Source organism: Peromyscus leucopus, chromosome 2, assembly GCF_004664715.2.
Source record: "Peromyscus leucopus breed LL Stock chromosome 2, UCI_PerLeu_2.1, whole genome shotgun sequence".
NCBI classification, from domain to species: domain Eukaryota; kingdom Metazoa; phylum Chordata; class Mammalia; order Rodentia; family Cricetidae; genus Peromyscus; species Peromyscus leucopus.
Window position 1 is genome coordinate 111,864,692 of NC_051064.1, and position 27,343 is coordinate 111,892,034.

General features: G+C 41.8%; 1 protein-coding gene across 3 annotated transcripts in view; it reads right to left on the minus strand.

Moving 5' to 3' along the window:
* Nucleotides 1-27,101, minus strand: part of Zfyve9 (zinc finger FYVE-type containing 9) — a 153,584-nt gene extending 126,483 nt beyond the window's left edge. For 2 of the 3 annotated variants that reach the window (XM_028888722.2, XM_028888688.2), the window contains exon 1: nucleotides 26,490-26,732. The gene's annotated coding sequence lies outside the window, so the exon portion shown is untranslated. Of the gene's footprint in view, nucleotides 1-26,489; nucleotides 26,733-27,021 lie in introns of those variants that run through there. The other variant, XM_028888696.2, reaches the window with a different exon arrangement.
* Between the last annotated feature and the right edge of the window lie 242 nt (nucleotides 27,102-27,343).

A 27,343-nucleotide genomic window follows, 5' to 3' on the forward strand; every position in this document is an offset into this window, starting at 1 on the left:
AACATTTCACTCTACACCCAAATCATCTAGGCCTAGACATCAAACACACACACACACACACACACACACACACACACACACACACACACACACACTGTGTGTGTGTGTGTGTGAGAGAGAGAGAGAGAGAGAGAGAGGGAGGGAGGGAGGGAGGGAGGAAGGGAGGGAGCGCAAGACCCCAAGAACAACACCTGAGATGGTCCTCTGGCTTCCACACACATGTGCATATGTACCTTGCACATATGAAAAGGCACACATAGAGAAAACATCACTAATTCTGGTCTGTTTCTATACATCTTCTCATTTTGTTGTAGGGCGGAGGGTATAGCTCAGAGGCAGAGCACATGCCCTGGGATGGATCACCAGCAGTGAAAGAAAAAGGAATTCTTCTACTATTAACAAAAATAGGCTTTCCTGGCTGGCAAACCCACTCAACAGCAGAATAAGGGGTTTCTAGTGTGCCAGGGTACAGATACCTCAGAACAATAAGTTTCCAGTCCAATCTCGCTACAATGTAATTATGATATGTGATAAAACTACATCTGGGAAGGGTCTGCACTTGGCTGTGCTAGGGGGAGGTCTTTTGCTCCACCCCTTGGCATTCCTATAAATAGCCCTTTAGAAGAGACAGAAGGGGCTGGTGGCTATTATTCAGGCCCTCCTGAGCTATCCTGTGTTTCTATTTCTCTTCCCTCTATCTTTCTATCTAAATATTTCTCCCTCCTCCCTCCTCAAGAGAACTCTGGTGAAAAAGTAGGGGCAGGCCTCCGACAAGTTACATAAGAACCTGTTTCAAAAACAACTTAAAAAAAAACAACACAATAATTTGTGTTTCAAGAATGTCACAGGATCTAATATCAATAGATCAACTGATACATGTCTTTCTTTTGTTTTTTTGTTTTGTTTTGTTTTTTCTGTCTTTTTGAAACAGGGTTTCTCTGTGTAACATAACCCTAGCTGTCCTGGAACTTGCTCTGTAGACCAGGCTGGCCTCGAACTCACAGAGATCCGCCTGTCTCTGCCTCCCGAGTGCTGGGATTAAAGGCATGCACCACCACACCAGCTCTGATACATATTTTTTTTTAAATGTTACTTTTTTTTTAAAGATTTATTTATTTATTATGTATACACTGTTCTGCCCACATATATGCCTACACACCAGAAGAGGGCACCAGATTTAATTACAGATGGTTGTGAGCCACCATGTGGTTGCTGGGAATTGAACTCAGGACCTCTGGAAGAGCAGCCAGTGCTCTTAACCTCTGAGCCATCTCTCCAGCCCCCTGATACATATTTCTTAAAGATTTGTTCTGAAGATGGGCAGTGGTGGTGCATGCCTGTAATTCCGGAGGGACTTGGGAGAAACAGAGAAATCTTGTCTCAAAAAAATTAATAAATAAAACAAACACAACAACAAAAAAAAGATTTGTTCTGAGTAAGGAAGTATTGAATGTAAGCCTTAAAACTACATCTGGGGAACGAGGGTCATAGCTCAGTGGTACAGCACATATTAGACATGCGTTCAGTCCCTATCTCCCCCATCTCAAAAACTATATTTTTTAAAGTTATTAGCATAGAGTTTATATATATACACACATGCAAGCAGGAACCTATGCATACTAAAAACAACAAAGGTATGTATTAAGAATTGCATTATTGTATTAAGAATTATATTATTAAGCTCACTGGGTAAAGTGCCTACTGTGAAAGCATGAATTGGAATCTCCACCATAAAAAAGCTGTGCAGCTTCTGTAACTGTAGCACTGAGGAGCAAAAAAAAAAAAAAAAAGGATCCTTGGAGCTCACTGGCTGGCCAGCCAGCCTGGCCAATCAGTGAGCTCCAAATTCAACCAAATGCTTTCCACAGGCAAGAATACCCACATGCACATGTGCACACACCCAAAAAGTAGTACTAAAACATTTTCAAACTTGTCTGGAGAGATGGCTTAGCACTTAAGAGCACTGGTTGCTCTTCTGGAAGACCTGGATTTAATTCCCAGTACCCATATGGCAGCTCAGAATCTGTAACTCTAGTTCCAGGGGATCTGATGCATTCTTCTGGCCTATTGGGGCACCAGCCATACATGTGGTGCACAGACATGCATGTAGGCAAAACACTATATACATGAAACTAAATTAAATTTTTTAAAATGACTCGAATACTCAACAGAGTTTAACTTAGGCTGTTGAGTTTATAAAAATGTTTAAATAGATTAGGTAATCTTCTAAGATGAAACAACCTTCAGTCTACTAAAAAACATCCAAACACAATGTGATGAGTTTAGATCACATCAGTGGTTCCTAAAGTACAGCCCAAAGCCCCTTGAGGAAAACTACTTTTGCTAATATTATGTCTAATAAGAACACTATAACAAAATGTCTTGGTATGTCCATCTTAGGGCACACAAAAGTGTAAAAGCAAGAGTGGATACAACTGCTTACACATTAGTACAAATCAAGCAGGCAGTACCAAAGCATTCTAGAAGTCCTACCCCTCACTGTCTCTTCACTGTGCTCAGTTAAGGAGGGAGAAGGGGGAGTCCATTTCCCTTGATCGATGAAGCAATAAAATTATTAACTTTATTAAATTTTAACTCTTGGATAAGTGTCCTTTATCATCTTTTGAAATAGTGGAGCCTACTAGCTGTGATCCCAGCTGTTCAGAAGGCCAAAGTGAAAGGATCAGAAGTTAAAAGCCTACCTGTCCAGAATGAGTTCAAGGCCAGCTCCAGGAACTTAGTGAAATCTGATTTCAGAATAAAAAGTTTAAAAAGAGAGCTGTAGTAAAGTGCTTGCCTAGCATGTGAAAGACCCTAGGTTCAATCTTAAGCAGTAGAAGGAAAAAAAGTGTGTGTGTGTGTGTGTGTGTGTGTGTGTGTGTGTGTGTGTGTGTGTTGCTGATCAATGGAACATTGATCATTTCAATCACTGGTTGGTCATTTCAATCAACATTCATTAAGCACTTACTATTTGCCAGACCACATCTGAAATGTCTATTTTCAATTCTAAGTAGAAAATTCATGTCACACATAGATAAGCATATTCAAGAGAAAGTAATGTGTGTGGGACCAGCCCCCACTTTTACAACCAAGGTACTCTTGAGCAGGGAGAAGTAGAAAATATTTAGATAGAAATACCTAGACAACGAGAGGAAAGACAGAAACACAGGATAGCCTCAGGAGGGCCTGGGTCAAAACCCACCAGGCCAGAACTTTATTCCAAAGGGCTTTTTATAGCAATGCCAGGGGGCGAAGCAAAAGACCTTCCCCAAGTGTAGACCCTTTCAAACACCTAGTACTCAGGCCCATGGTCCAATCAATCATCCTCTTATGCAGTCCTGCTGGGTAAAGCCACTAGGAAACCTCAATGAGCTCCAACAGTAAAGACAAAATGAGAGTATCTAGAAGAGGTTTTAGTTATTAAATACAAAAACAACTTAAGGAAATATAATCAGGTAATCATTATAACATTAGTACCTAACAGTTGCTTAGTACTTACATATGGAGGTGTGTCACTTGTATTAACCTTCATGAAAGAACTTGCCAATAAGTACTAGGTGTACAGTCACATGACCCCAGATGCAGCCCCTTCAGGATCCCCTGCTTTCAAGCTGAGGCCATGCTTTTTCAGGGTGGCCCCAGCCAATGATTGACCAACAGTATGGGCACCAAAGAACTGGCCATTTCTTAATATCACAAAACTCCTCTAAAGGACAGGCTTTGATCACACAGCTTTACTTGGTTAATGGGAAACTTTGTCAGATCTACTTGGCACTTGTGAGCTCTCCCTACAATCCTACCATCCTTTTCTCAGGAGTCTTCCCCTTCTGCATAAACTTCTCATATTCCTAATTCTGTCTCAGCAGCTACTTCCTGACACAGGTGATAGCAGACAAGAACTGAGAAAACAGGAGGCGAAGCAGGGCTTAGAAACCAGATCACTCATCACCCTACCAGCAACGAGAACCGCATGCCAGGTGGGATACGAGACATGCACAGTCCTTGGCACAAGCTGCTGGTCCAAGCAATAACACTTTCACAAGATGTGGCTTTAGAGAAGGTTCCCAGAAAGAAATTCTCTGATTGCTGTAAAGACTGAAAAGTGTGAGTTACAAGAACAATAGAATGAGCTTAGCTATTTTGTTACACTGATTCCCCAGAGAGGGCCACTAACAAACGACTGAAAACTAAGGACTGTTTGGTAGCACACAAAGATCCTTATCACTGCAGTGGAAAAGCAGTAAACACAGAGTAAAGCCAGGGCAGTTAACACCATTGTTTCAAAGATAACTAAATGTTCAACCATGGTCAAAAATGTTATGGGAAGGTTTAGGATCTTAATTTAGGAAACTAGAAGTCTGAAAGATGGGATAGGTACACCTAAAACAGTGGACCTCAAAGACAGTCACTTTTTTTTTTTTTTTTTTTTTTTTTTTTTTTTTGGCTTTTCGAGACAGGGTGACTGTCCTGGAACTCACGCTTTGACCAAGCTGGCCTCAAACTCTGCCTGTGTTGGGATTAAAGGCATGCACCACCACCGACCAGTCATTTTCCTTTGAACCCTCCAAATCTACAGGAATGAGTTAGCACTCCCATGGTCTATGGCTACATTTCAGAGGCCTCTGTCCTTGCTGCAGAACGCTATCCTAACATAACAGCTGTCAACTTCATCAGAGCAGCTGTAACTACTTGCAAGAGACTCTCCAGCTTGAGCATTCTGACAGTTGATATTCCCTTATAGAAGGGAGTCACTGCACCTCACCTGAGAATCCATTCTCTCCCTCTGTACCTCCCAGCCATGTGCATATAATTCTAAAGTAGGTGTATGTTGCCCCATGGACTCAGGAGGTACTAGAGTATAGAGAGTATGAAAGGAGAACTCTAGGGCTGGAGAGATGGCTCAGAGGTTAAGAGCACTGACTGCTATTCCAGAGGTCCTGAGTTCAATTCCCAGCAACCACATGGTGGCTCACAACCATCTGTAATGAGATCTGGTGACCTCTTCTGGCCTGCAGTCATACATGCTGTATACATAATAAATAAATAAATCTTTAAAAGAAAAAAGAAAAGAGAACTCTATGCAGCTATGGGAAAGTTTTCATTCATGCTGGGGTGAGACTTTCAGGTGTTCTCAGAGGTTACCCATGCTACTGTAAGTAACCTCTCATCCCACACTCCGTAAGTAAGCCCCCAAAACTCATTGGTTTAGCAAGTAAGGCTTTGGTTTGTCATTGGGACTTTATAAGGAAATAGACATTTGTTTACATAACTGTTTATATGTCCCCAGAGAAAGCATTCTCACAAGAGTCCTCCTCCAAAGTAACATGTTCCTCCCCACCCCACCCCACCCCCGATCTGCTCTCATTTCCACTTCTGGCTGCCATGAAAGTAGTTAATGCCACCCCTGAAAAGGACACATTAAGCCTGAACAAAGAAGAAAATATATATTCGAAAAGAACTGCAAGGACTAACCAGCATAACCCAGCAGGATGCAAGACAGTCACAGGGCTGTATTTTCAATACCATTCGTCAAAGCAGAAACATTAACCTGAGGTAAAGTTTATCGGGGAGAGGAGTGGAGTGCAAAGGAGACAATGTCTCAAGATTCAGGAATGAATTCTGACATAGCCCCAAGTGATGGTATAACCTTGTGGCTGGGGTGGCTCTTAGAAGCCTAGAAAAAAGTGAAATGCCTGAATTGACATGGCAGGATGTAGGATAGGATAAGGAAAGGTTAGTTGAATGGATATATTACGGAAGGTCAGACCATTCACTGAGGCCATCAAGAACACAGTGAGACAACAGCATCACTAGGAAGTTAGATGTGGTTTTCTTCTAAAAGAGGATGTCAGGGTTTGGCTCATTGATAGGAATAGGAACGAGGGCACGGAAGCAACAGCAACCAGGTGGCAACACTAGAAGTGAATCTATCAGAATGACTGACAGGTGGGTAAAAACTAATAAGCTAAATCCTCAGGGACCTGTGCAGATAGTTAATGGGATAGAGTGTCATTAGGAGAAAAGTAGACAGTCAATCATAGTGCTGCTAAATATATACACTCAAAACAAGTTAGAGGCTGAGGGTGATTGCCCCAATAAAAATCCAGTAGTCCCTAGCCAATTCCTGGACTTAAGTCAGTTGTCAGATACAGACCCAATGATTCATATATTTCCCTACTGTATGAAGAAATACAGACTCAGAATACCACATTGGTCTGTAATATCAATTGCATGCCAATCTCCAACATGCTGAATGAACTGAAAGATAAACACATTCCAAAGGATAGGAGAAAACACTTGTCTCCATATTGATGAGGGATGGTTCTAGCCCTCTATCTCTTTAGGACAACAAAATCCATGGATGCCCATTTTTTCCCCCTTTTATTTTATTTTACAATATCATTCAGTTCTACATATCAGCCACGGGTTCCCCTGTTCTCCCCCCTCCCACACCCTCCCCTTACCCCCAGCCTACCCCCCAATCCCACGTCATCCAGGGCAAAGCCTCCCCCGAGGACTGCGATCAACCTGGTAAACTCAGTCCAGGCAGGTCCAGTCCCTTCCTCCCAGACTGAGCCAAGTGTCCCTGCATAAGCTCCAGGTTTCAAACGGCCAACTCATGCAATGAGCACAGGACTCGGTCCCACTGCCTAGTTGCCTCCCAAACAGATCAATCAAGCCAATCAACTGTCTCACCTATTCAGAGGGCCTGATCCAGCTGGGGGCCCCTCAGCCTTTGGTTCATAGTTCATGTGTTTCCATTCGCTTGGATGCCCAATTTTTGATAGTTGTGGGGGCCCACAGAGGCTCTCTAGTAAGACCTTAACTCAAGGTCAGAGAATCGGGGCTTGCTTTACCCAGTAGGGCTGCATAATAGGATGATTTGGCCACTGGCATGGTTACCAGGTGTTTTGAAGGGTCTATAATTGGCTGTATATTGTGCTTTGATCTGGGGTGAGGGGGCTTTTGCTTCACCCCTTGGCATTGTATAATGAGTCCTTTGGAATAAACCTTGAGGTTGCTTGGTATTTACCCAGGGCCCTCCGGAAGCTATATACTGTGTCTCTTGTCTTTCTCTCGGTCTCCATCTACATTTCTATCTAATACTTCCTCATTCCTCTCTCCTCCCCACAAGAATCCTTAGACAGGTTGGAGCTGGACTCTGACAGATATTCAAATCTCTTCTATAAGATGGTATAGGATTTGCACACAATCTACATATATCTTAAGTCATCTCTAGATTACTCATAATAGCTAGTGCAATATAAATGATAGGTAAACAGCTATGATACTATGTCATTTGGGGAATAATGGTTAGGAAAGAAGGTCTACACATGCTCAGTGCAGACACTTTTTTTCCTTAATATTTTCGATGGGTAGTCAGTTGAATCTATGCATGTAAAGTTCACAGATACATGGGGTGACTGTATTGAGCGTTCTGTCATCTCAGTGAAATTATAAGGATCATACCAATGCACTCACTCCAAATTAAACTGCTACTGCTTGTATCCCTACAGTGACTGGCGGTCTTCTTCAGATTCTGAAGGCAACATGTTTTATATAGGATAGTGCTTTGGCCTATGTGGTAACATGACAGGTTACCAGCTTTGAGTGGAAAATAATTCTGCAGAATTCCAGGCTTTACTGTAAGCAGTCCCTAAGCCAGTGGTTCTCAGTCTTCTGAATGCTGTGACTCTTGAATACAGTTCGTCATATTATGGTGACCACCCCATAAAATTATTTTCGTTGCTACTTCCTAACTGTAATTTTGCTACTGTTATCAATTGTAATGTAGATCTGTGTTTTCCAATGGTCTTAGGCAACCCATGTGAAAGGGTCATTCGACACCCTCAATGTGGTCACGATCCACAGGTTGAGAACTGCTGCCTAGCTGTTAGGTATACCTGGAGGAAGAAGAGCAACCATTCAATAGGAAGCCCCAGTGGTAGAATCACAACACAGGTGATGGAGTTCTATAGGAAAGCCATACTAATGGAACAACAGCTCCTGGTATCCTGGTAAGAGACAGAATGCTTGATTACTGGGCACCATGTATTCAGAACTTTTCATAATAAGCTAAGTTTACTAAGACCCTCTAAGTCTCAAATGCGTTTGAGCTCAGCAGCAACCCACTCTAAGACGGAAACAGTATACTGAAGACTGAAATAAAACAGAACCAAAGGACACAAGCTACATAAGCAGGCAGCCAGGACTTCCCTGACAGACACCACCATTACCTGAATGCAAGCTGAGAACAAACAGTAGATTCATTATAGCCAAGCTTAAGGGTGACCTTGACACTGGAAATGAAAACTTCCCTAACTCCCTAAAAGAGCTTTAAGTGATGCATTTGGTTATAAAATTTTATAGGAAGAAAAGTGGGATGAGAACACACACTCATGGACAATGGCAAGTGGACTAGTCAACTGGTCCAGAGAAACACTGTAAGAAAAAGGAACAACTGAATGACCACATAGAATTGAGCACAAAGCATGAAAATCTATTTCCTGTGTTATGCTCGCCAGAAAGCATCTAATTTCGTCAGAAGAGACACTGAACCACCAAATGTACAAAATGACTCAACTGACATATGCCACCTCAGAACTGGCATTGTGAGGACATGAATGAATAGGTCACTCTGGCAAAAATAGAGATGGGGGGGGGGGAAACATGGTCTCATTTACCACAACCAATTTAAACATCGCCAAGCTCCAATATAGCACCAAACTTCAAGCAAACGACAAGCTTTTTGGTGGCAAGTTGACTACTCTGCATCCTTCCAACATCAGAAGGGCCAGTGTCTTAGTTTGGTTTCTATTGCTGTGCTAAAGACTTGGAGAGGAGTTTATTTTACCTTACAGCTTACAGCTCCATCATGAAGGGAAGTCAGGGCAGGAACCTGGAAGCAGGAACTGAAGCAGAGACCACAGAGGAATGCTGCTCACTGGCTTGCTCCCCACAGCTTTATCAGCCTGCTTTCTTATAAAACCAAAGACCACCAACCCCGGGGTGTACCACCTAAGGTGGGCTGGACCCATCTACATGAATTATTAATCAATAAAATACCCTCAGACATGCCTATGGGCCAGTCTGAGAGATGAATTTTCTTAATTGAGGTTCTAGATGACTTGTGTCAAGATGACAAAAAAAAACTAACCATGATAACCAATGGCTGAGTCTCACAGGAACAGACAACTATTACAGGTATAGGTTTTCCTTTCCAGCCAGTAAGAACCCAGACTAGCACCACTGCATAGGGCTTACACAGTACCTACTCTGGTTTGGATATAGTCTGAGTATGCTTCCCAAGACTCCATGTGTTGAAATTTAATTCTTATCATAAGGAATTGGAGAGCAGAAACTTAATTTGGGAGGCAGAGGCAGAAGCAGACAAATCTACAGAGTGTGCTAGGCTAGCCAGGGCTGCATAGTGAGAGAGACCCTGTCTCAAAACAAAACAAAACAAGCAAAGAAACAAAAACATAATCCAAGAAGCAGATATTTCCATACTTCCAGAGTGTTTGAGGTCCTGCTGAAAGCACAGCTGATATGTCAACTCAGAGAGGTAAGAACATGTAAGATCCTCTAGTACAGTGCTTCTTAACCTTCCTAATGCTGTGACCCTTTAATACAGTTCCTTGTGGTGACCCCCCAACCATAAAATTATTTCATTACTACCTCATAACTGTAATTTTGCTGTTATGAATCATAATGTAAATATCTGATATGCAAGATATCTGATATGTGACCCTGTGAAAGGGTCGTTCAACCCCTCACAGAGGTCATGACCCACAGGTTGAGAGTCACTGTTCTAGTATGCGGTATGTAAACTAATTCAGAGCTGTATTCCAACTATTAGGATAGTCTCATTAAGAGGATCACATGGTCTTAGGTGGAAGAAGAAATGCCCCCACCATGATAATTTCCAGTGAGCCACTAGACAACTTTGTGCTTTTCATCCATACACTGCTGGGCTCTACAGAATTAGAAGGCCTCCTGCCAAAAGTGGCATTCTTTCTTTGCTATTAGACCATGCTGGTTAGTTTTTAGTCAACTTGACACAAACTAAAGTCATCTGAGAAAAAGGAACCTCAATTTAAAACATGCCCCCAACTGGTCTATAGGCAAGCGTGTGAAGCATTTTCTTGATTGATATGAATGTGGAAGAGTCCAGTCTACTGAGGGTGGTGTCATCTCTGGGCAGGTAGTCCTGGGATGTGTAAGAAAGCAAATGAGCAAGCCAAGAGGAGCAGGCCAGTAAACTATTCCTCACGATCCCTGTTTCGGTTCTTGCCTTAGCTACTGCCTTGGCTTCCCTCAATGACAGACTATAAACTGTAAGTCAAATAACCCTCTTTCTCCCCATTAGTTTTGGTCAGTGTTTTAACACAGCAATAGAAAGCTAACTAAGAGACACACGGAAGATTACAATGAACTACAACTTACAGCTGGGACTCCCCATAACCAGGAGGCAGAAGAGGAGTAACAATCTCTGCAGCCTTAGTTAACCCTCATCTTCAGCAGTACAGCTACAGTTATATAACAGAAACAAGAGGTAGTCACGGAACTTAGACAGTCAATAGGGTGACAACAGTCTAATCTCCTGCCTAACTATGAATTCACGAGTACAGTAACTCCTGCCTGAGAAGGTATGGCTCTCAAACCCCTCAGATAGGAAAGTGTGGGCCATACTACTAATAAGCAGCCAAGACTAGGAGAAATGACAGCTGAGAGCAAGGATTTTATTTAGACTGAATAGCAGAGGAGGGAGACAATGAAAACTATTGTAGCCTGAGATCAGTTACAGCAATGCGGGTAGAAATCTATCTTAACAACTTCCTTCTATCTTTCCCACTAGGAAGAGAGTCCATGTTTCCTAGGGACTGCTACTCTCAGGAAGTGTTTAAATACACAAATCAGTTTAGCACAAGAAACAGACAGTGACATTTATTTGGATCTTCTTTCAAAAAGAGAACTGCCATTTAGGGGAAAGGAGTACAATAGCTAACAGCCTCCAACTCCAACATGTTTGAACTCAACTTCCCAACTGAGGCCATACTTGTCAAGGGCAACTCCTAGCAGTGCCTAAACATGATGGGGTAGTAGAGTCTGTCCACTTCTCCCGGGTGTAGTACTCTAGCCAGCAATTTGTACTCTAGAGTTACCTATCAGGTGGGCTACGTTTCTTCAGATCTGCGTATCTGGAAGGTCCTTACCCTTTCCTTTCACATTCCTCTCTAACCTCTGTAGCTAGGGTTTTTCTGGTCCTACCTGGCCCACAGTCAGGACAAATCTCTGTCACCTGCCAGTCCCGCAGCCGCTCAGACCCAACCAAGTAAATACACAGAGACTTAGATTGCTTATAAACTATGGCCATGGCAGGCTTCTTGTTATCTAGTTCTTCTATCTTAAATTAACCAATTTCTATTAGTCTATAAGTTGCCACGTGGCTCGTGGCTTACTGGTACCTTACATCTTGCTTTTCATGGTGGCGGCTGGCAGCGTCTCTCTCAGCCTTCCACTTCCCAGAATTCCCCTCTCTCCTTGTCCTACCTATACTTCCTGCCTGGCTACTGGCCAATCAGTGTTTTATTTATTAACCAATCAGAGCAACACATTTAACATACAGAACATCCCACAGCAAACCTCCTCTCCCTAATTCCTTTTTATACTACTGAATCCATTTCAGTGCTTGCTTTTTAAGAAACATATCTATCACATAGGGTAACCATCTCCCAACTCACTGAAGTATTACCGCTAGTCCTATTTCACAGATAGGAAAGCACCAGCACAGAAAACTTTAACCTGCCCAACAACATACAATAAAACTAATTGTAGAGGCCCAATCTGAGCTTGCTTTACCTAGCAGGGATGCATTAAAGAATTTCTTGGACATGTACAAGGTTACTAGGTGATTGGAAAGGTCTACACTTGGCTGAGCTAGGGAGAGGTCTTTTGCTCCACCCCTTGGCATTCCTATAAAAATTCCTTTGGAAGAAACAGAAAGGGCTGGTGGATAGTGATCCAGGCCCTCCAGAGGCTATCCTGTGTTTCTGTCTTTCTCCCCTCTCTCCTTCTATCTAAATTCTTCTATCTAAAGAATTTTTCTTTTCCCCCTCCTCGAGTACCCTGGGGAAAAGTGAAAGGGGGCCTCTCACAGAGAAATGGGTGAGCCCCCCACAGATGGCACCAGGAACAGGGACCAGGGCCTTGGTGAAAGGAGGGTTGAGGGCTCCACAGGAAGCAGTTGGGCGTGTCTGGTTATGTAGTAAAATTAAGGCAGGGGTATTCTATTTTTAGGAATATAGATAAAGTAAGGTGGCTGAAAGATGCTGAAGTGAAAAGTTAGGCTGCAGCAAGTTATCTCAATCTAGGTTTCTTTTTTTCTCTCTCTTCTATCTATAAAAATTAAAGAAAAATATGAGATAGAATACAGGAATATAGTGTAGAAAAAAATAAGCAACAAGACAGAGGAACTATGTCCTTGATTTTCCAACTATGGAACTATGAACACAAACTCCTGGGGAAGAATCAGAGAAATGAAAAAAGTACTATGAGAAAAATGGGCAGAAAAAGATTTCTGTGGACAGCATAGATCTGAGTCCTGCATGGCAGAAAAAGAATTTTCCCTGAGGCAGATGAGGATGAAATAAAAGTCTTCACTCTGCTGATATTGCCACTGTATGAAAACATTGTACTATCAGAATTAGTTTCCTCTTGGCCATGAAGCCAAGAATAGGGAACAGAAGTCTTGGTGAAAACTTAAGTTATCTTTCTCTTAAAAACCAAAAGCTTTTAAGGTCTGGTCTTCAGATTTTTTTTCTTCCTGTAAGGGCAAAATCAGATGCACCTGGAAATAACATCAGAATGGGAAAATCACCTGTAATTGCCCTAGAAAGCTCTCATTCCTTTTCACTGACCTGGTGAGGCGGGGGAGTGAAGCACCAAGAAGTTTTCACTTCTGGCACCAAGCACCTGTCTGAGTGCATGCGGACAGGCACAACCTGTTCTTGGGACAGTGCCAGGTGAAAAGCTTAATCTTGACTTAAAAACCACCCGTGGTAAAAGAGCAGAAACTTGATTTTGACCATGTGAATGAAACTGGGAGAGTAATGGCCACCATTGGCTGCAGCTGAGTTTTCTCCCAGACCCAGAAAGGCAACCTAGGAAATGTGGTTTGTAAGGCAGATTGAGAAATGTAGTTTGTAACAGTGTGACAATATAGAGAAAGGCAGTTTGGGAAATGTAGTTCATAATTGATAGCAGTACAGCACTGCCCCAAAAAACTCTTGCTTTTTTCAGCTCAAAACATTAATTTTTCCAAAGCGCTGCTGGAAATCTTAGCTTTACTTCCTGAAAATGAGAAACAGTTGATGTCTGTCAGGAGGCAATTAAAATGCTAATGACACTTCTCAAGTCATTTTGAAATCCTTGACAAATGAGGATAATCAGAGTAGTTCTTTGCCTTTTGAACAGCAGCCTGTAGTGAGTGATTCCGTTGCAAATCTAATGGAGAACAAGGAAGTGTGTATTCAGAAAGGAGTGACTGTTTTGTAGATAGAGATCAAACTCCAGAAAATCTAGCTGTCTTACAAAATAGTCACTTCCTTTGAAAGTTCCCTACAAGAATACAAAGCTAAATTAGAATGCTTGCTTAGTGAATACACTGATGTTTGTGAGGATAGGAAAAATGTGCCAAGTACTGAAGGTTGAAAAGTTACAACTAGCTGGGTGGTGGTGACGCACACCTGTAACCCCAGCACTCAGGAGGCAGAGGCAGATGGATCTCTGTGAGTTCAAGTCCAGCCTGGTCTCCAAAGCGAGTTCCAGGAAAGGCACAAAACTACACAGAGGAACCCTGTCTCAAAAAAAAAAAAAAAGTTATACATAGTCAGGGGTTGGGGATTTCACTCAGTGGTAGAGCGCTTGCCTAACAAGCACAAGGCCCTGGGTTCAGTCCTCAGCTCTGGCGGGGAGGGGGGAGGAGTTACAACTAGAGTCTGAGTCGAATGACTCATGATCAGAGTGTATTACAGCTATTAGTAAAATGGCATCGGGGTTGAGAAGCTAGTGAATGAAGTAAAAATAGTAAATCACAAAAACGTTCTTCCTCAGAGTAAGCTAATGAAAGATGTGTTTCACGACAAATAAAACAACACATCTATGTTCTTGACTCCTTTGAACAGTAGCAGTTTCTGCGAATAAATAACCTTGTCAGAAACACTGGGCTAATAAAAATCAAAGACAAGGCCTTGCTGAAAGAGCTCATGGCAGTCTAAAAAAGCACTTTTAAAAATTAAGAAGAGGGAATTTTACCTTCAGTCAAGCTTAGAGCCACTGATGAATTACGCTCTGACTTCAAACTCAAGAAAACTTTCAAAATGATAACAAAGCTGGCTATAAACTCTGAATTTTAGAAATGATTTGCATACTTTCTTTGTTAGAAGAAAATGTAATAGTTCTGTTAAGAGATTCTTTCTAGTGTAAGTTAAGAGAGTCTAAATGTTTGCTAAAGTTTGTAAAATAGTTCTATAGAATTTCCTTTTCAGCATAAGTTTAATAGTTATTTTAAGAAATCTCTTCTAGATATGTGTTAAAGTTTGTAAAATAGTCATATAGTTTCCTTTTGACTATGTCTGTAAAAAGTTTAAATGTTGAATGTAAGTTCATATTAAAATTGTTTTTATTACTCCATCAATATCTGTCTAGTCTGGACAAATAAGGTAACATTAATTTTTAAAGGATAAACTAAATCAATCACATTAGAAGCATCTTGAAGTACTCTGAACACTTTTTATGGTAGCCTAAGATATAATTTTATGGTCTCAGTGGCCCCTGGAAAACTTAAATGAAGGTGTCATAATTAGGGAAGCTTTTCTGTCTTCTTCCTAGAAGTTTCCACTCCTTCTGTTTCTGTTTAGAAAGGGGTAGGCCTCCCACAATTGAGTTAGTTTGTACAGAAATTCTACTGCTATGGTAGGAACACATGTATATACGAGCTACTTAAACAGCTGAAAGTATAAAATATGAGTTTTTGTTTACTTGAGTGGGTATTTTGAAATGTTTTGAAATGACTGCTTTCTCCTGGGACTCAAAATAGTCTCTTGAAAATTTTATTAAACATCTGTTAGGAGAGTTTTGATTTAGAAAGAGGCTTGGTGCAGCTCAGACTGCTATAGTCATCTTAGACCCATTCCAATAAGGATATTCCATCTTTATTATCTTCTACTCCTTTACTGGGAAGTGTGGCAGCTATGGAGATCGCTGTGGACATTTGCAAACTCTTAGTAGGGAGCTGAGTCAAAGCTGAGTTAAGCTCTGTACTCCCTCCTGCCAGAGGCTGGTAGCCAAAGACAGTCAACTTTCTTCTTGATAGCTTCCAACCGAAGCCAGAGTATGCTTGATGGAAAGTGTAGCTCCATGACAGGTAAGATTATTCAAGAAGGACGACCTAAGACAGGCACAGTCTATGCAAGGGGCCTGGGGGGGGCCTTTATTATATCAAGAACAGGGAGTTGTGGAGGCCCACAAAGGTTTCCTAGTGAGATCTGAGCTTGCTTTACCCAGCAGGGATGCATTTAGAGGATTGCTTGACCATGTACAAGGCTACTAGGTGATTGGAAGGTCTACACTTGGGTGAGCTAGGGGGTGGTCTTTTGCTCCATCCCTTGGCATTCCTACAAACAGCCCTTTAGAAGAGACAGAAAGGGCCAGTGGATAATGATCCAGGCCCTCCCGAGGCTATCCTGTGTTTCTGTTTCTCTCCCCTCTATCCTTCTAGCTAAATATTTCTCACTTCCCCCTCCTCAAGAGTACCCTGGGGGAAAAGTAAAAGGGGACCTCTCACAGAGAAATGGGTAGGCCTCTCACAACTAATATAACTGGATCTAATTCCAGAGCCTGTGTTTTGAATTACTAATCTAGAAGACAAGATATTATTTTGACATCTCTAGAGGATAAACGAATAATGATTTGTTCTGCATAGTTCCAGAAAGAAAAAGGATGCACACTAGAGAAAAAGCAGTTGTCTGCAAAATATAAAAGAAAACGTTCTAAAAATGAGCAGTAAACAACAAAATGGATTCCTTAAGTAGTGAGATCTTATCAACTGAGAGTTTAAATATTCATAAATGAGGCATTATAAAAATAGGTAAAAGTTGACCTAGATTGGTGAAAGGTATATTAACAACTCTGTTGGGCTATTACGAATGACGTTAGGAATGTTTATGTACAGACTGTTATGTGCACATACACTTTCATTTCCTTTGAGATACACATATAGGAATAGAATTGCTGGGTCAATTAGTAATTCTGTTTAACCTGTTGAGGAGCATCCTGGCTGTTCCACAGCCAAACAAGCTTGGTAATCTGTGTCTGAACAAATTTCAGTTAGTTCATTTCCACTCCTCAGTCTTTGAAATACTAAGGTGATCAATACAGAATGCTGAAAACCCGAACTTATGTGATTAGAGAACATTTCCTTGTTCCCAGGGAATACACTTGAACGATCCTGGCCTGGGATAATTTCTTTCCAAAGTCAATATTCAATTAACCAAGGCATCTAAAATAAGCTAACAAGGAAAGGAAAGTTAACTTTGCAGTCAGCTAAACCATCACCTGTCTATTTCTATCAATATTAGTCTCTCTAATACCTTCAGAGTGGGAAGGCTATATAAATTTTGTTATTAAAATTTATCTCAAAAAATAAAAAATAAAAAAAAAAATAAAAAAAAAGCCGGGCGGTGGTGGCACACGCCTTTAATCCCAGCACTCGGGAGGCAGAGGCAGGTGGATCTCTGTAAGTTCGAGGCCAGCCTGGGCTACCAAGTGAGCTCCAGGAAAGGCGCAAAGCTACACAGAGAAACCCTGTCTCGAAAAACCCAAAAAAAAAAAAAAAATTTATCTCATCCTTTTTGACTGTAGTACATGCCCTCCTTTCCTTTATAAACAAACTTCGCAGACCTGTAACAACAGGGACACATTTCAATTACTAAATTCTCACATTATAAGCAATATAAAAACTTGCATTATTTCACTCATGCTACTGAATGACCTATAATCATACAACACAGCTCTAGATGCATTTGTCTCAAACATATGCACACTGTCATAAGCAAAGGCAGAAGAAAGTGACTATGAGTTAAAGACAGAAAAGGCCTTGGCCACAAATGAATGTTCAGAGTTTCAAGATTTTTATTCAGAAACATATTGTCTTTCAATTACAAGAAAAACTTGTAAAAAATACAATATAGCCGGGCGGTGGTGGCACACGCCTTTAATCCCAGCACTCGGGAGGCAGAGCCAGGTGGATCTTTGTGAGTTTGAGGCCAGCCTGGTCTACAGAGCGAGATCCAGGAAAGGTGCAAAGCTACACAGAGAAACCCTGTCTCAAAAAAAAAAAAATACAATATAAAATAAAATATAATACAAAATACAATTCCTCTGTTTGGTTCTTGCGGATTTCTCAGTTGCCACCAGCTGCCGACCACTCCTAATTCTTTATCTGTGTCAGTTTATCTCCACAGCCTCGAGTCAAGTCATCTAATGCCATCTATCTTTTCACTCAATTCACCTTTAGAAATACCAAATGGAGCGAGGCCACAGTGGCGCACGCCTTTAATTCCAGCACTCAGGAGGCAGAGCCAGGCAGATCTCTGTGTGTTTAAGGCCAGCCTGGTCTACAGAGCGAGATCCAGGACAGGCACCTGCTGTGGGATGGTCTGTATGTCAAATCTGTTGCTCTGATTGGTCAATAAATAAAGCACTGATTGGCCAGTGGCCAGGCAGAAAGTAGGTGGGACAAGGAGAGAGGAGAATACTGGGAAGCAGAAGGCTGAGGCAGAGACGCTACCAGCTGCCGCCATGACCAGCAGCATGTGAAGACGCCGGTAAGCCACCAGCCACGTGGCAAGGTATAGATTTATGGAAATGGATTAATTTAAGCTATAAGAACAGTTAGCAAGAAGCCTGCCACGGCCATACAGTTTGTAAGCAATATAAGTCTCTGTGTTTACTTGGTTGGGTCTGAGCAGCTGTGGGACTGGCGGGTGACAGAGATTTGTCCTGACTGTGGGCAAGGCAGGAAAATTCTAGCTACAGGCACCAAAATTACACAGAGAAACCCTGTCTCAAAAAACCAAATAAAGAGAAAAAAATAAATACCAAATAGAGTATAGAGTATTACAAGTGGAAAGGGCCTTGCTATCGAGTCTACAACTGATTTTCAGAACAGAGAACTGAGGCCTAAACCAGTTATTATACTTATCTAATGACAAGAATTTATCTATTCAAAAGTACAGAATATGAAATCTGAAATTCCCAAAATACATACAAGGCACACACATACACACATCTTTTTCTGGCTTGTATAAAGTAATGTCAGTATACTTCAAAGGCAAATATCAACCTATATTAACCAACTATGTGTTTAGTTGGAAATATATTATTATGGAAAATTATTAGATAAAACAGACATAGGCAAAAGATAAAAATAGTATCTGATTACAAAGTCAAAAATATATGGGTTTGAATCATGAAACATGAGTTTAGGCTTAGAAAAACCAATAAAACTCTCCAAGCCTCAATCTCCTTGGCTGCAAACATGTACAACACTATGGACATTCTAATAGTTGGAAATAAAATACAATGATACAGCTATCAAAAAGACAGCACACTACAGGGAAATCTTACACATTATACAAAAAAAAAAATACAGGATGGAAAACTTCACAAACTTGTTATTTTGGAAGAATTAAATACAGAAACAGGAATGAGGGATAATCAGGTTGTAATAAATTGTGAAGGGCAGCCTGCCAGGGTTAAGGAATCTCAGCCTCTGGCCTGAGATGTAGTTCAATTGGTAGAGTGCTTGCCTAACATGTGTACAGCCCTGGGCTTGATGCCTAGCACCCCATGAGCCAGGTGTCATGCACAGCCCATGCCTACAATCCCAGCACTTTGGAGGTATAGGCAAGAAGATCAAAAGTTCAAGGTTATCTTCAGCTACATTTTGAGTCCAAGACTATTTGAGACCCTGTATCAAAAACCAAACCAAACCAAAAAAGGGCTGGTGAGATAGCTGGCTGGGTAAAAAGTACCTGCTGCCAAGCCTGAAGACCTGCGTTTTATGACTGGGTCCCACATGGTATAAGGAGAGAACCAACTCCTACAAGTGGCCTCTGACTTCCACACATGCACCATGCTACATATTCACCAACAAGCACCTGCACATAAATAAATAAATGTTTAAAAAAAAACTGTTAAGGTTATATGAATTTTAGCACAGACCATTACGCTATAATAAAATATTAGTAGAAATAATATATAAAAAATTAGAAGAATATAATAAAGTAATAAAACATACACTTTTACTCCTTATTTTAATAAAACAAATTCTGGCAGAGAAAATGCCACTTCAACCATGAGAAGTTAGATAAGAACCAGAACATATTCCACATAAAAATACAGGTCTATGCCTGGAGTGGTGGCTTACACCTATAATCTGAGCACTCTGGAGGCTGATGAAGGACCAGGAGGGAGTTCAAGGCCACACTGCACTACAGTGTAAGACTCTGCCCCTCCCCCCAAAAATGTTTTTTAAATGCTTTTCATGAATCCCATGAAAAAGGCTCTAGAATTGCTGCTTTTTATAACTTTATATGGAAACTGTGGCATACACAGCAGCTCAAGAGCAGTCCTCCTCTTTTTGTTGTTCAATTCAAATTCAGCATAAAGGTTCTAAAGGGATTTTTCAGTGCTAGGAATCACACCCAGGACCCTGCACATCACTGGGAAAGCACTGTACTGCTGAGCCCTTAGCTTCTTGAAATAGGGTCTCACCTGGAAGACCAGAATGTTGTCAAATTTACAATCCTCCTGCATCAGCCTGGGATTCCAGACATGTCATTTTAGCAAACTCTCCATGAGTAATCTTAAAATGGGAAAATGTTATGTATGATGCATAATGAAGATTATGCATGTTAAAACAATGGTGTAACATAGATTGCTAAATGGTGTTATTAATTAAACAATAACAACAACAAAAAGCCCAGAGTCAGATATTGGGATAAATGCTGAAAGATCAGAGAGACAAAAGAACAAGCCACAGCCACGTCTTACCTCTAGGCCTTCTCAGCCTGAAAAAGCTTCAGTTTCAGCTGAAAAAGTTCTTGTTCCTGTCTCCTCACGCCTTATACCTTATACCTTTTTCCACCCAGCCATATCACTTCCTTCTTAGTGCTGGCATTAAAGGTGTGTGTGCCTCCAAGTACTGGGAGCAAAGGCATGAAGTCCCAAGTGCTGGGATTAAAGGTGTGTGCTACCACTGCCTGGCTCTGTTTCTCTCCTAGACTGAATCAATCTCATGGAGTCCAGGGTAGCTTTGAACTCACAGAGATCCACATGGATCTCTGGCCCCCAAGTGCCAGGATTAAAGGTGTGTGCCACCACAATCTAGTGGCTTGTTCTGTCCTCTGATCTTTAGGCAAATTTTATTAGGCTATACAATATTTCACCATACAATGGTTATCTGCAATATTTCCTAACTTGTTTGAAAAAACAAAACTTTAAAAATATTAGCCAAATCATTATTGTTAATTTGAAATATGTCCCACAAAACATCACAGAAAAGTTTCAATACTTTGAATGCAGAATAAAATATAGAGTAATATTCTAAACATAAGAATTAAGAACAATGACTAATAGGTTTTGCTATTTTGTTTGAGACAATGTCTCACTGCATATCCCAAACTTGCCTTCAATTCACAATTTTCCTGCCTCATTCTCTAAAACGTTAGGATTACAGGTGCCCACCACCATCTCCAGCAATTAATCTATATTTATATAAAAGTATACATCATAGATAGGTAATGATGATCATTAAAAATCTGTCAGACTTGGGTGCTTAGAAATGTTAATATACATACAACTGGGCTGTAAATTTTTAGAAATGTTTTAGCAGAGTTAAGGGAAAATAAGACACAGGGCTTAATTTTGCCTTTTGTTAATAAATGTTCTTTAAGGTAGGCATGGTAGTGCTTGCCCATAATCCAAGTACTTTAGAAGCTGAAGCAAGTGAATCCCTGAGGCTTAGCCTGAGCTACATAGTAAGTTCCAAGCCAGCATGGGGGGGGGGGGCTTGTTTCATTTCCATTACCACCCAATATGGTTAATCAGTTCTACTTAATGAGTTCACTAAAAGTACATAGCTTTTATTCTCAAGCCAAAAGCATTTCTTATCATCAAAAAAAATCTGTCAATTTGTCACCAAGCAAAAGCTTCAACAATTTACCTAATGACTGTAAACAAGTTATGAATCTATTCAAATAAAGTCTTACCTTCTCACCTTACATTTACTCGGGTAGTTTTTGTTTGTTTGTGTTTGTTTTTGCCGAGACAGAGTTTCTCTGGGTAGTTTTGGTGCCTGTCCTGGAACTCGCTCTGTAGACCAGGCTGACCTCGAACTCACAGGGATCTGCCTGCTTCTGCGCCCCCCCCCCCATGGCGTGCACCATCACCAACCAGCTTTACTTGGGTAGTTATATCAAAAGTCGATAACAAGAGTTGATGAGGATGTGAAGAAATTAGAACCTTCACACACTTGCTAGTGAGAACATAAAACAATGAGCCACTTAATAAGACAAGCAGCCGGGCGGTGGTGGCGCACGCCTTTAATCCCAGCACTCGGGAGGCAGAGCCAGGCGGATCTCTGTGAGTTCGAGGCCAGCCTGGACTACCAAGTGAGTCCCAGGAAAGGCGCAAAGCTACACAGAGAAACCCTGTCTCAAAAAAAAAAAAAAAAATAAGACAAGCAGGCTGTTCAAAAGGTTAAACAGAGATACTACCCAAGCTAGCAATTCTACTCCTACAAGGTGTAAGGCGTGAGGAGACAGGAACTAGAACCTTTTCAGCTGGAACGGAAGCTGTTTCAGGCTGAGGAGGCCTGGAGGTAAGACACGGCTGTGGCTTGTTCTTTTGTCTCTCTGATCTTTCAGCATTTATCCCAAAGGCAATGAACGTATACATGTACATAACAATTTGTATACAAATTTTCCTAACATTATTCATAACAGCCCAAAAGTAAAAGTACACCCAAATTTATGAATGAATAAATGAAATGTGGTATATCTACACAACAGAATATTATTGAGCAACAGTAAGAAATAAGGTATAGATTCATTATTATTGAGCCCTGAAAATGTAATTATACTAACTGAAATAAACCAATCACATTATATGATTCTATTATATGAAGTGTTCAGAATTGATAGGAATTCTTTAGAACAGAAACCCATTAGTGTTTGCCCAGAACTGGGTTATTAGGAAGGTACTGGGGTGATTACTAATGGATACCAGTTTGGAGTGATGAAAATGTTCCAAAATGAAAGAGTAATAACATTTACACAGCTCTGCTAAATATAGTAAAAGCCATTAAATTTTATACTTTAGAAGGGTAAAATATGTGTATGTGAACTATATCTCAAGACATAAATCATTAAAAAAAAAAGACCCTTCCCTAATATTCTCAACTTGGCTGAAATACATGTACTCTTTATTTTCTATTTTAAAGTCTCTACAGCCAAGGTTGTAGAAACTATCTTCACTGCTTCAAAACTCTTATTAATGTGCATTAAATTATTTCTCTCTTGTGTAACAAAAACTCAAAAGACTGTTTCTTGACTTTAATGGATACCCTTAGAGATCTTACCTGCATCTTATTTTCCCTAAAGTTTTGAAAATATACATACTATTTAAATTTTTGTAATAGTTTATAATAGTTCAGTTCTGTAAATTGGACTATTTAAAATAATTTAAGCCAGGCATAGTGATTCATGGCTATAATCCCATCATTTGGGAGGTAGAGATGAGAGGATCAGAAGTTCAAGATCATCTCCTGCTACAGTTGCAAGTTCTAGGCTAGACTGGGCTACATCAGATCCTGTCTCAAAAGAAAAAAAATTTAAAAGACTACCTAATTTATAAAATGGAAACTATTTTATAAATAGTATTTTCATTAAATAAAATGTATGATAAAGTATAAAACATTCTATTAACTACATAATCAAAATACTAATTCTGCGAATTTGTCTCACCCTTAATTGGCAATGCTTTACAATCAATCATGCTAGCTTTATTTCTTAGCAGAAAACTGTATAAATAATTAATGATCTTTTAAACTTTTTCAAAACTCAAAGTTTAGAAAAAATATATTTTCCATTTCTAGAGTAATGCTTATTTATCTACGGAACAGAACTATAGCTCTGATTTATATATTATATCACTTAATCCTTATAATAATCCTACAAAATGTGTACTATTAGCTTCATTTTATAGAATGATAAATTAGGACTTAGAAGAGTGTAAACAGTCTGGCAGTGGTGGTACACGCCTTTAATCCCAGCACTAGGGAGGCAGAGGCAGGTGGATCTCTGTGAATTCGAGGCCAGCCTGGTCTACAAAGTGAGTTCCAGGAAAGGCGCAAAGCTACACAGAGAAACCCTGTCTAAAAAAAAAGAAAGAAAAGAAAGAAAGAGAAAAAGAAAAGAAATATACAAGATCTGGTTTTTATTTTTATTTTTCCGAAGAAGGAAGAATAGAAATGAACATGTCTCTGCAGTGTCTATGCAGTGTCTATGATCACTTGCCTCTCACAGTAACCTTCTACGTCCCTGGGAGGGGTACTATTACTCCAAGAGAATATGAGAAGCTCAGAATCTAAGTGTCACATTGCTCTAAGAGGTGTGGTAAGGATTCCTGTTCAAATCTGACTTGTTCTCTGCACCACAGCATGCCATGCAATTAATAATCATAAAACACATATGTAGCACCTCCTAGAAACAAAAGAAATTAAAATCTAGGCAATTATCTTTTAATCAAGCTTTGTATCTTGCAACCAACCAGTCTGTGGCCAGCACATAAAAGGACCCAAATAAACTTTAGTGCATGGAATAAAAGTGACAGCTTAGCAACAGGAAGAAATGGGACCATTTCATGGGAACCAACTCATTCATTGGTTCTTTCTTCACAAAGGAGTTAGCACAAAACCAGTACTTCCCAGGCAATATTTGCCATTATTTCTTTAAAGAAAACACTGAATCAGGAATTGGAAAAGAAAGGAATACTATGTATGAATTTTTTTCTCAATTCTGGGAATTAAACCGAGAGGTTTGTACATTCTAAGCAAGTCCTCTTCCACTGAGTGACCTCCCATCCCTTACCAAAGCTCTTGAAGGGCAAGATACAGCATGAGACACAGAAGCCCTAAGCAGAGATCTAGCTCATTTTACTCAATTACAACACCTTTCTGACCCTGTCTTGTAACAGTTAATTAAACCTGTCCTGCTTCCACAATTAGCTAATTGCTAGCAGAAGCCTTGGTCATTTTTGTATTTTCCAGAACACCTGAGACAGAACCTGATATTACTAATAGCTAACACTGTATAAAAATTTTATACATTTCAATACTTTCTTCAGATGCTGTCTCCTAAAGCCTTCCAAATTAAGTATAATACCAACTGCATTTTACAGACAACATTGAAGTTTATTAATTATCAAGATGAATGCCCAGATAGCCTTCCTTAACATTGCCATTACAGGCTCTCAATGTTTGTTGACTGAAAACAGCTGTCCCTCAAAACACAGTTTTTCTATCTGCATTATAAAAACCATTATCTGTTGCTAGGAAAAACATCTGTTAAGCGACTTAAGCTAGTTTGGCTAGAGAGCTGATACTTTCGTTCACCTAAGCAAATCTCTTTTAACTTTTATCTGTGATGTTCAAATTCAGTAGTACTAAGAATCAGGATAAAAATCACCATCTTTGAGTTACTGCTATCCCCACAGTTCTGACATAGGGGACCAGGAATCACATCTTTAATCAGCACTCCCAACTGATTCTAATATTGGTCTTTAGAGACACACCGAGAAAAGAATTAGACTTCTCAAACCTAAATTAACCAAAATATCTAATCAGGGCAACGTCTTACTGTTAGAAATGCTTACACACGATCTGATAAAGCCAAGGCTGCAACACCTAACACACTGGAGCCTCAAAATTCTTCACACTGAACCTCTTTAGACCTCCGGAGACTCCATGTACAGGAAGGTTAAGTCAGGAGTCTTAAATAACTACCCACGTTAACTGATGGCTTTAACTCCGGTAATTAGTAACGTATTTTATAAATTTCAAACAAATGCCTGGCTGGAAAATTGAACCAGTGAGCATTATTAATTTAATACCAATACTACTACTAATAATAATAATTTTACAAGTCACCATCACTACAATCTCACTTTAAACTTTGATCATCAAAATGTACTATGACTTTATCAGTGATCTCACTCTGGTTATTAAATACGTATTGAAAGCCAATACAGTACCTCCCCGTGCGTCCCAATTTTTTACTATATATACATATTTTCATGAATCCAAGGTCTAGATGTACATATAAGTCCTATGTAATAGAAAAATAAGAATAACCTGTAATCACATCATAAAAAAGTATCACCCTATTACTGACCTGTGGTATCAAACTACAATCACTATTTTTTTTTTTACATTATTACCAAAACAAAACAAATCATTTTCCTTTTACAATTGAGTCTCTATTCCATTTTCGTCAGGTCCTTGCTATTAGGGTTTTATTGCTCGACTTAAAATTCTCTTGCCATCCGTTCCTTATTTGGGTGGAACATTTCTGTACCAAGGACTGAAGCGTTAAAACATTTCCTGTCTCTTTGAAGGTGGGAAAGACATATTCATAAAAGATTTTTTTTTTTTTTTTAACTGTGAGTGCTTAGCTAGGAAACTTAGCATGGCAAAGACGGGATGGGGCTTTCTCCAAGGCAGACCTCTCTCGCAGACAAGATATAACCTAAGGAGGAAAGGATGAGCTAGCTAGCGGCAGGTGATGAAATTTCACCTCAAATAAGACGCAAAAGGCTGTCTCTAGCAGGAAAGGCGTGAATGCGACTCCTGGAGTCTCAGGGGCTCCGGGGCCCCGCACTCTGCACCTCAACACTCCCCACTCCCCACCCAGGGGGTGGCTCTGCAGGACTCAGGACGCGGCGCAGGGAAGCCACCGCTGTTTGCAAACAAGCGTCCTCTGCCTGCCTGCCTGCCTGCCTCCGGGATGTGCACGCAGGGCCCTGGGAAGGCAGGCACGCTCGGCCCCGCCCGGGACAAACGCGAAGGGCACCGGGGTGGCGGCCAGCCCGGTCTTCACGTACCCGGCCGCGCCGGAACCCAGGCCCGGGCAAGGGCTTCTCGGCAGCGCGGGGCCTAGTCGCCCCCCGCGCGCCCCCAGCCTCCCGGGGTGGTGGTGGTGGTGGTGGGGACCCACGGAAAAAAGGGCCGAGGCCCCAGAGCTGCGGGGCGCCCGCGGCGGCCGCAGTGCCAGGACGCTCCGTCCGCCCCGGCCCGAGAGCTGGCGCCGGGGGCCCCCTGAGCGGCGCGAGCCGGCGAGCCCCGCACCGCGGCGCGCCACACTCACCGCCTCTCCATGGCCCGGGGGTTCGTCCCCAGCCGCAAGCGTCCTCCTCAGCAGGGCTCCGCCGCCGCCGCCGCCGCCGCCGCGAAGCCTCGCACTCCGGAGGGGGCTGCGGTCGCTGCGGCGGAGGCTGAGGCCCGGCGCCCCTCCAGCCGCATCGGCTCCGGGGTCGCCTCCGCCACGCGGGTCCGGGGGAGCGCGGTGGAGCGCGTCCGGGGGCGCAGGCTACGGCGGGACGACCGGGGCGCTGCAGGCGGACGGGCACGGCGAAGCCTCGGGCGCCGCGGTGGCCGCTCCAGCCGCCCGCGCCACTGGGCCACAGCGCCCCCTGGACCCCACGTCCCGCTACGGCGCCGGGACTGCGGCGGCCGCGCCGAGCACGGGCGGCTGGGAACGCGAAGCAGCGCGGCCTAGGGGTGGCGGGGGCCCCCGTGCGCCCGGCGCCGTCCGCCGCCCGCGGCCCGCCCCTGACGCGGCTTCCCGGGAGCCGGAAGCTGTCGGCTCCCCCCCCCCCACCCCCGTCAGACCCCAGCACCTTTCTTCCCTCCAGAAGGTATGTGGATGCTCTTGTCACTCGAACCCGCCGCACCCGAGAGAGCGGGAACGTGAGGGAATCTCGGCTCGTTTCTCGTGGAGACAGGGGGTCCCTTTTAATCCCCTCAGTGCGTCGGTATGAAAGGAGAGTGACCCAGAACAAATCGTCCTTTTATCTTCTTTCTAAGCACATGCACAATCCCTTCCCAAAACAGATAAAGGAATCATCTTTAACCTTAACTTTTTTGGAGCCACTGTGCAGATTCATTACAGAAATTTGCTACAGAATCCCTTAAGCCCTCACCTTCCCCCCAAAATAGGGA